Here is a 9,937-nt window from a genome sequence, read left to right on the forward strand (position 1 = left end):
GTGGTGACAGTCATAATGACGGTCACAATTTTCTGGGGGCTGGCCGTGTGCTCTGCCTTGTGCAAAGTGCTTTCTGCGCATTGTTTTCATTGACTGCTCCTAGCATGCATGGGCAGGAGTTAAGGGTATCCCCACTTTTTGCAGGGCCCAGTGGTTTCCTGGCTGCCATGGAGTCACAGAGCTCTGATGTGGAAGTGCTGGGATCTTAACTCAGGTCTGTCCAAGTTCGAAGTGTGTTCCTGACTATGCAGTTCGGGTCTAAGACCAGAGGTAACTACTGACTTTGTGGAGAGTGAGTGCCCACTTCCCATTCCCTCATCCACCCTGGAAAGCACCGGGGCCAAGAGGCTCAATCAGCGTTTATGGAATGAATGAATGAGTGGGTAAATGAATGCATGAACACAGCCCCCATCAACATGCCAAAGGGTGTGAACAATAGAAAAAAGGCCATTGTGTAAAGTTCCTTTTAAAACTTTAAGACAAGGACTTGAGGGATAAGCAGTCTGAGTTTTGGGTGGCTTTATTCTCTTTTGGTCTAGATTCTTTTAAATGTGAAGGGGGAATAGTTCTGGAGAGAGAGAAGGGTGCTGAGGGTTGCCTGGAGAAGACAGAATAACTTACTCTAAATTCCAGTTTGGTCTCTCGAGCAGGGCATGGCGAACTTTCTTTGGAAAAGGCTAGGCAGTAAATATTTTAGGCTTTAAGGACCAGAGAGTCTCTGTTGCAACTATTCATCTCTGCTTTTGTAGCATGGAAGCAGCCATGTGTAAACAAATGGATGTGGCTCTGTTTCAATAAAACTTTATTTAAAGGCTTTGAAATGTGAGCTTACTTTGTATTATTTTTGCATGTCACAGAATTATTATTCTTTTGTTTTTTTCCCAGCTATTCAACAATAATACCCAAAATGAGCTACAGATTCAGTGTAATCTCTATACAAATGTAAAAAACATTCTTAATCATGGTCATACAAAAATAGGCAGCAGGCTGGACTTGGATGGTGGACCATACTTTTCCCACCCCTGTTCTATAGTTCAGACAGATATGAAGAGTGAAGCTTTTCATCTTTTCCATATTGTCAGCTCAGCTGGCTTGGGTAGGAAGAGGTTTATAAAAAGTGCTTCTTCACTGCACCAGCTGTATGGTTGGGCAAATTACAAGTTACTGGCACTCTGTGTGCCTCTATTTCCTCTTCTATAAAATGGGAATGTAAGTAGTTCGTAGTTTGGAGGAGTAAATAAAATCATCCATTGAAGGCACTTGGAACAGTGTCTGACATGGAGAAATCTTCACTAAATATCAACCATTCTCATTATGGTTGTTGTGGTTGATGCTGTTTGTCAATGGGGTAGAGAAAGATATGAAATCCCAGGAAGAGTTTGGCCCTTTGTTCCAGGAGCAGCAATGATTTTGACAGTATTATGGGATTCCCTGGGTTCATCCCTTGACTTTCCCAATCTGCCCATTTTAGGGAAATAAATCTTTAGAGTTGGAAGCATCTTCTAGTGCAACCCCCTTTCTAAAGCCAATCTTATCTGTAGATACCATTACTAAGAGCCATCCCTCTATTTTTTATTCTCTAATAAGATAGTCAGGTGCAACCACAAGAGGAGATGCAGGAGAGGCTCACGAAAAAACAAAGCTGATTCTATTATACCCCTAGGGACAGGGGGTACATAAGCCGTGTTGGTCCATATGAGAAAAACACCAGAGTGGAGTGTGCAGAAGACAGGATGAGAGGGAGGTTTAAGCCATAACCCTTGTTGGGGTTTCCAGGGAAAGGCAAGGCAGGGCAGGGTGAACTGTTTTGGATGGGCTAGACTGAATAATTCTGGCAGGCTTTGGGCTACAAAGAGTGGTCTCTGTTGTTGGCACCTGGTCCTGGGATGACGTAGGCAGAGGAATACAGCCTCCTGGGATGCACTGGCCAGATACAGGAGGTCTGGCACCGCCCTGGTTAGTTTGCACATCAAAGGCATGCTTCAGTCTGAGTCCTTTGTCTGAGGATTGGCTGGATCCAGGAGGGGCCGTCTCTCCCCAACCAGAAAGGTTTTTTAAGATGCCAGAGCATCACAATATACAGAAAATTTTAAAGTCTTTGCAACATACCCTCTCAAATGTGACTTCAACTGCATCCAACCCCATTAAAAGTTCTAGATGAACCCTCAGTTGTGTCCTGTACCTAACCAACATTTCTGTTCTTAGGCTTAGAAACCCTCCATCCTGACTTTCTCCTACATAACTGGCTGTGCTCCTGTCCCCTTCCTAGGTCCTCCATCTCGTCCTCCAACACTTATTGACCACTTGTAGCTGGCTTGACTTGAGGCCCCTGGAGACAGGGAACAGGTCTTAGGCATCTTGGAGTCCCACACTCCTAGCCCATGCCAGCATTCCATCAGTGTTTATAGAATTGAGTGGTCCCCTGGTTCCCACACGTGGTTCATATCAACAGACTCACTCTTCTCCAAAGTCACTTGCGCCTCCTCCAGACTCTCCTTGTACTAGATGCTCCCAGCTGCTGCAATGTCCTAACCTACATTTGCCCCAGTGCCCCACAGCACTGAGCGCCCCACCAGCAATTAAAGAGGTTTAACCAAAGTGCCAAAGCACATACGTAACCAGGATCAACTGACTGGCCTGGGAAGGCTTCTGTGTGAACCCTGCCACCAAAAGCGAGTGTTTGTTTGGGCAGACAGGAAGCAGTGAACTCAGAGAATAACACAGGCAGAGCCCAATGAGGTAAGCAGAGGGAAGGAAGTAAAATTTTCCATTCTAGTTTAGCCATGACTAAAGTTGTCAGAAATCAGTGCAATAACTTCGAATTTGAACGTATTTGCATGAGTGGATCTCTCTGCAAATCTGGGCTTTTATTTTCCCATATGTTCCTACTTTAGCTTTCACAAGACTTTTTACAGTTACAATTGCAGAAGAAATGATCTGAGACATGTTCAGATATATTTTGTTCATTTATTTAACAAACACTCAATAGTGCTTATTTATGCCAGGCACTGTTCTCAGAACTTTATATATAGCCATGACTCAATGCTGCTTTTCATTCATTTATTCATTCATTCAATAAAAATAAATCTGATATCTTCTGTGAAACCACATTGTACCAGGAATAAAAAGGCATAAGATGCCGTTTTCTTTTCTCATGGGCTTCGTGGGTGAGACAGACAAGTAAATCAATAACACGGCGCTTATAGGACATGATGTGATAAGGGGACACACAACATGTATCATTTGTCCTACGGGACAAGAGGAAGGACACCAAAATTAGCCTTGAGTCGGTGATGTTGAAACTGGGTCTTGAAAGATGAGTGAAGGGTTGTGAAGACAGGAGGAATGTGTGGCAGGAACAGCCTGTCCACAGCATCAAGGGAAAGCCAGCTGCACCCTCAGGGAGCCGCAAGCCGTCTTCCACATCCTTAAGCAACGGCTGTGTATCTGAGCATGAGGAAGGGGCTTAGACAGCTTGGGCGGCCATCACAAAGTGCCACCAGCTTTGTGTCTTAGTCTGTTTATGCTGTGATGACAGAACACCACCAACTGGGTAACTTATAAAGAACAGAAATGTATTTGCCTCACAGATCCAGAGGCTGGAAGTCCAAGATCAAGGTGCCAGTATCTGGAAGAGGCTTCTTGATGTGTCCTCCCATGTCCTCCCATGGCAAAAGGTGAAAGGATCAGAGAGAACCAGACTCACTTTTGTAACAAACCCACTCTCCATAACAAACCGGCTCCTGAGATAACGACATGAGTCCATGCATGAGGCAGCACCCTCAGGACCTAATCACCTCTTATTAGACCTCACCTCCCAACGCTGTTGCCTTGGGGATTAAGTCTCCTATCCATGGACTTTGCTTCGGTTTGGTTTGACACATTCAAACCAGAGCAAAATGCAAGTTCAGTTTCTGATGAGGGCTCTCTCCCTGGTTTGTAGACGGCTGCCGATGGCCGTATCCTCATGTGGTCTTTCCTCAGTGTGCCCACAAACTCTAGAGCCTTTCTCTTCTTATATGGACACCAGTCCTATGGGATTAGAGTCCCACCCTTATGACCTCATTTGACCTGAATGACTTCTCTAAACTATCTTCAGATACAGTCACATCCCATGGTGCTGGGTGTTAGGACTTCAGTATATTAATTGCTGGGGGGACATGGGAGGAGGGATTGGAAGAGAGGAGACTGATATGAAGGCTACTGAGATAGTCCCAAGAAAAAGTAGCAGAAGGCTAAGCGAAATCAATGGCAGTGGGTTGGGAATGAACCAAGAGATTCCTGAGATTTGTAGAAGGCAGAGTCAGTGGGTGGAGGCAGCCAGTTGGCTAGGAGGACTGGCGTGGAGGAACAGCAGAAGAGGGTAGGGGTGGAGGGAGGAAGTGAGAAGGTGCAGTCTAGGATGCCCTCACAGTGCTGGAATGAGGGGTGGTGATGCCTCCCTGGGATGAGAAACCCAGGAGAAACAGCACATCGGGCAGGAGGAAGACGATGAGTTGCAGGTACCGGGGGGCAATCACATGGAGAGGTTAGCAGGAAGTTGTGTAGATTGGTCGGAGAGCCTGACAAGAAATCTGGCCTGGAGCTAGAGATTCAGACATCGTCAGCTTATAAGTGGTCATCAGAGCCAAATATTTGGACAAAGTCATCCAGGGAAAGGAAAAGTAGACAAGGACAGAACTCTGCAGCTTAGGAAAATAAGTGGCCTGAAATGAGGGACAAAGACTGGGAGAAGACAGGGAGCTGGCACTATTACTTGAGAACCAGGCACTGAGCTAGATGCTGTGCGTGGGCGATCACCTCATTGTGCTCTTACAGAAGTCCCCTGATGTAGGCATCAAGCAAACACTTACATTGCACTTACTATGTGCCAGACAATTCTTTGCCATAGCTCATCAAATCCTCACAAACCTCACTCTTCACATATGAGGAAACTGAAGCACATAGGAGTAAATGTGTTCAAGACTGCAGAGCTAGACTCAAGACTCCAACCCAGGTGACAAGGCACCAAAGTCTGAGCTCTTAACCATGTTGCTATCCTGCCTCTCCCTCTATTACCCTAATTGTAGCCATGAGAAAATGAAGGACAAGAGAGTTTAGGAAACTTGCTCAAGATGACATGGCTAGCAAATGTTAGAGTTAGATTTTCAACTCTAAACGCTTTGCAGCTTTCACTACATTGTGCAAGTTCTTCACCAGCTAAGGGGAGAGAGAACTGCAGGGACAAGTGTAGTCTAGTGAGATCAAAACAGAAAGTGTTTATGAAGTTTAGTAACAAGGGGGTCATTGGAGACTTGGTCAGTTTCAGGAGGTGTGATGGGCGGAAGTCAAGGTATAAAGTCTTGAGGAGTAAATGTCAGGCAAGGAATTTAGAGAATATTTTTCAGGGAATTTGATCATAGAGAGAAGAGGAGACATGGAAATGTACTAAAAGGGAAAGTGAGGTGTTACAATGTTTAAAAAGTTTTTTTTTTTTAAGACAAAAGAAACCTATAGATGTTTGTATGTTGACAGAAAATCCAAAAATGGTGGTAGTGGTGGTGCCTAATTGATTTTTAATCTCTTGTGAATTTGGTAAGGTTGAATCAAAGTTTCTGAATATGAACTTTGGACCTCCAAAGCTGAGAAACTGAGCCTGCAAACTGGTGATGTCACCAAAGCACAATTACCTTAATGGGGACACATGAGGATGGCAAAATCTTTATCTTGTCTTATACCTGTGAGCATAGCCACAGACTCACCAATGGGTGATTGCCTTGCTATAAAGTCTCTAAATTTGAGTGGTAACATTACAGCTAAACTGTTAATCTCACTTGTAGTGTAAATAGCTATGAGGTACCCTACCCCAACTGCAAAGATTTAAAACCATGAGAAATCACTGCTGGTGAGAAGACAAATTGGTGCAAGCCCTTAGGGAAATAATGGCACACGTTTCCAGAGCAATACACATTCTCATATCATTTGTCCCAGTAATTCCATCTCTGAGAGCTTGGATACAGAAAAACAAAATCAAAGTCTGAAGATGTTTATTGCAGCATTGTTTGTAAGGAAAAACCAGAAACAATCTGAGTGTTCAGGAGTGAAGACATGTCTAGACACACAGTAGAATATACACTTAATGGAAAACAGCATAGTGATTTAAAATACTACTCACAAAGAAAATGCAATTTTCACAACGTAATATACATATAATGTTAAATATGCAAAGCAGAATAAAAATTTTACAATAGGAACACAACTATGTAAGCAACCCCCAAAAAAAGACTGAAAAGGTCTTCACCAGGAGTGATTGTTTGCCTGGTTGGTACTCGGGTAATGAAAAAGATACTAAACATGAAAAGATCTCTCTAGCTCTCCGCTGATTAGCAATGGCTTACGTTACATTGATTACTATTTTTTTCTGTTCACTTTTTCATATCTTTCTCTGGCATTTTGGTAATGCATAAATTACCCATAAAGAAATGCAGGTGTTTTGCTGAAAATGCATCAAATGAAACCTCTAGACAACATACCAAGAAAGCATCTTTAAAATATTTTTATTATGCTCAACATCATTTTTCTGTATAAAACAACACACAATTATTTGGAAAATACAGGAAAATTGTAAAATCACAGAACTGTGGAGAGGTAAAGAAAAATTTCATTTAATTCTTCTACTCAGATCTAAGTGTTGATACCTTATTGAGAAGGAAATGGATTTTTTTTTTTTTTTTTTTGAGACGGAGTTTCGCTCTTGTCACCCAGGCTGGAGTGCAATGGTGTGATCTTGGCTCACTGCAACCTCTGCCTCTCAGGTTCAAGCGATTCTCCTTCCTCAGCCTCCCAAGTAGCTGGGATTACAGGCATTCACCACCATGCCCAGCTAATTTTTGTATTTTTAGTAGAGACGGGGTTTCACTATGTTGTCCAGGCTGGTCTGGAACTCCTGACCTCAGGCGATCCACCCACCTCGGCCTCCCAAAATACTGGGATTACAGGCATGAGCCACCTTGTCCGGCCAGGAAACGGATTTTGATGGGAGGGACTGGTATGTTTATCTTAAACAAATGCATATAATTCTGATATAAAACCCTAATGTAACATTTTACTCTTCAAGAAAGCCAAATCATTCATAGACAGTGTGGTGCAGGTTTAAGGGCAATCAAGAGTTGTTGACCTTGATCTATGCGAAGCTCACAGGGTGAGTAGTTGAGTTCGATCTATGTGGAATGGGGAGGGTAGGGGCTGGTGAGGGCTATGTAGTGGACCTGCCCTCATTGACTAACTAATTGAAAGCAACTTTTGCAGCTGTTACTGTTGTTGAGGGTGTATTCCACCAGTAGGTTGGAGACATAGGCAAAATATAACTAGATTTCAGCCACATGTTTGGACATGGTGCCGGAAGACTAGTTCATGCTGATTCCTGCATTTCTCCCTGTTATTTGAGGACAGGGGCCTCTATTCAACTCTGTATCTCCAGCAAAGCACTGAACATAGCAGATGCTCAATTAACATATGTTGAAGTAAACTAAAGCCTTGGATTCAAATTCCTACCCTATCAAGTATTAGGTAGATGCTCCCATCCACTTCTTTGGCTTCAACCCCGTCTTTGATCTAGAGACTTTCAAATCTCAATCATTGATCTTGTCTTTCCAAAACGCCAGACCCAGCTAACTCCTTGCCTCCTGGACTTTTCTTCCTTGATGTTCCATAAGTAGCTCAAAATCAGTATGTCCCCCTTGAACTCATCACTATCTCCCCCAAACCCCTACCCTTCCTCCTGTGAACCCTTGCTTTGTTAACAGTGTCACAATCTGTCTGGGTAACCAAGCAAGAGACTAAGTTCTCTTCCTGCTCTCTTTCATTTATTTACTCATGAGATCCTTCCTGCTGACTCTCACCCAAAAATGTTGAAACCTTATCTCCATTCCTACAGCTGCTTTTGTTCAGACTCTCATCATATTTATCTGGATTATTACATCAATCTCCTAACCAGTTTCTCTGCCTCTGATCTTCCTGTTTCAAAACATCTTCTACATGGTCATAACCAAAGGTGTCTATCTGAACTCAGGCATAATTATGCCACTTCCTTTCTTTAAAACATGCCAAGGCTCCTCATTGCCTTAAGAATCCAAATTCCCAGACAACTCAGAGGGCCTGTCACAATCTGGCTCCAACAACCCTTTCTGGTCTCATCTCATATAGAACTCACCCCTCTCATCTCAAATAGGATGGTCTGCTCTAGCTGTTTTTAAAAATCCCCCCTCCCCCAGATGGAACCTAGCATCTCTCTTTGCATAGAAGGGTACAGAATATTCTCTCCCATCTCCTTATTGCTGCTGCTCCTTCCCCTTGGAGCTTCCACTCTCTATTCGAAGTCTAGCCATGTGTCACCTCCTTTGAGCACCCTTCTTGGGGCAGAGCCACTTATTTCTCATAGTGCTTAGTCCATACATCTATGGTAGCACTTATTGGGTCCGTGTGTGCGTGTGTGTGTGTGACCTCAGAGCTTAAGATGGTCCCTGGTGCATAGTGATGACACTGTCAATGTTTGGGACAAGAGTGAAGTCCTAAATAGGGCATGATGGATTTAACTGCTGGCACCAAATCCCTCCCCTGTGAAAACAGCCCCAGCTTCTGAGTACTGTCTATGGTCTCAGCCCACCCCCAGACCCATTCTGTATGCAGGGATCCTCAAACTTCCCTTTGCAAGAAGATCTTCTGGATGCTTTTTTTCCCACAGGTAGAGCATCCTTCCCATGTCACAAAAGATTGAGTCAACAGTGATCAATTCATGCTCAGTGAATTAGATTTGTTCAGAGAGGCCCAGAGATGGGGTAATGATCCCATGGGTAAAAGATTCATGTCTGAAGAAATGATAGGTATGCACCTAGAAGAAGAGAAGAGAGTGGGGCTTATTTACATTCTGAGATTTAAATGAGATATGGCCGGAGGACTCTTCATTCCATCTGATTAAACCTACACAAGAGTTCATGTGGGGGCACACAATGGCAAACTAAAGATATTCTGTTAAGTTCTACTCAACTTTTAGGACGTACCTTAGAATCCTCAATCAGTACTACAGAAAGCCTCGAACCTGGGCTAGGTTCACTTCCCATCCCATCCAGGCTTCTCTGCAGCAGAAATAGGTGTTCAATTAAATGGAATAATATAGTCCTCCTTTCACACCTCAGGAGATCAATGAGCCCATAGCTAGCACTCACATATTTATAGACTGAACAAATGAACGTATTTTGGGGCTCGAGGAGATCACAACCTACTGGGGAGGCAGGGGAGGTGGGAGGATGCTAGGACCCTGCTATCCCCACTACACCGCGCACTGCAGTCTGGGGTTCACCGTGCAGTAGAAAGGAGAAGCAAAGCGATGAAACCCACGTGGGATTCGTGAGGGCTTTGTGGAGAAGTGATGTGATCAGTGAGATTTCTAGGGGGAAGGGATCCAGGGCCAGGAAGCAACTGAAGGAAAGGCTGAAAGGAGGGAAATGCAGGGTACGATCTGGATGGAGTTAAAATGGCAGAAAACTGAGGCTGAGTGAGAAGAGGTCTGGTACTGAGGTGGGGACCGGAGTTCTAGCACTGGCCTTTTGACAGCCTCTGGGTCCCAGGTGGAGTGGGTGGGGCGAGAGCCCTCGCATTCTTCTCCAATCAACACCAGGGGTGTGGTGTCTTAGGCAAGGGTGGGTGCTGTGCGCCCTGCCGCCCACCACAGGCAGGGCCTGGGAACCCGGGGAGGACTCTCCCCACCTCCAGCCTCCGGCAGTGTCCGCCAGGCAGGGCGGGGGCCAGCCCTGGTGTTGAGTAGCGGACCCCAGGGGGATGACTAAGCCTTGGCTGCGAACAGACACGAGCATGCCAAGTTATGAGACGATGATAACTCGCCCGGAGCCTCTGGGGTCGTGGCCGTGGGCCGGCAGGGGCGAGGCGGGCGTCCGGAGGG

This window comes from Mandrillus leucophaeus, unplaced genomic scaffold, assembly GCF_000951045.1.
Source record: "Mandrillus leucophaeus isolate KB7577 unplaced genomic scaffold, Mleu.le_1.0 Scaffold811, whole genome shotgun sequence".
In the NCBI taxonomy this organism is placed as follows: domain Eukaryota; kingdom Metazoa; phylum Chordata; class Mammalia; order Primates; family Cercopithecidae; genus Mandrillus; species Mandrillus leucophaeus.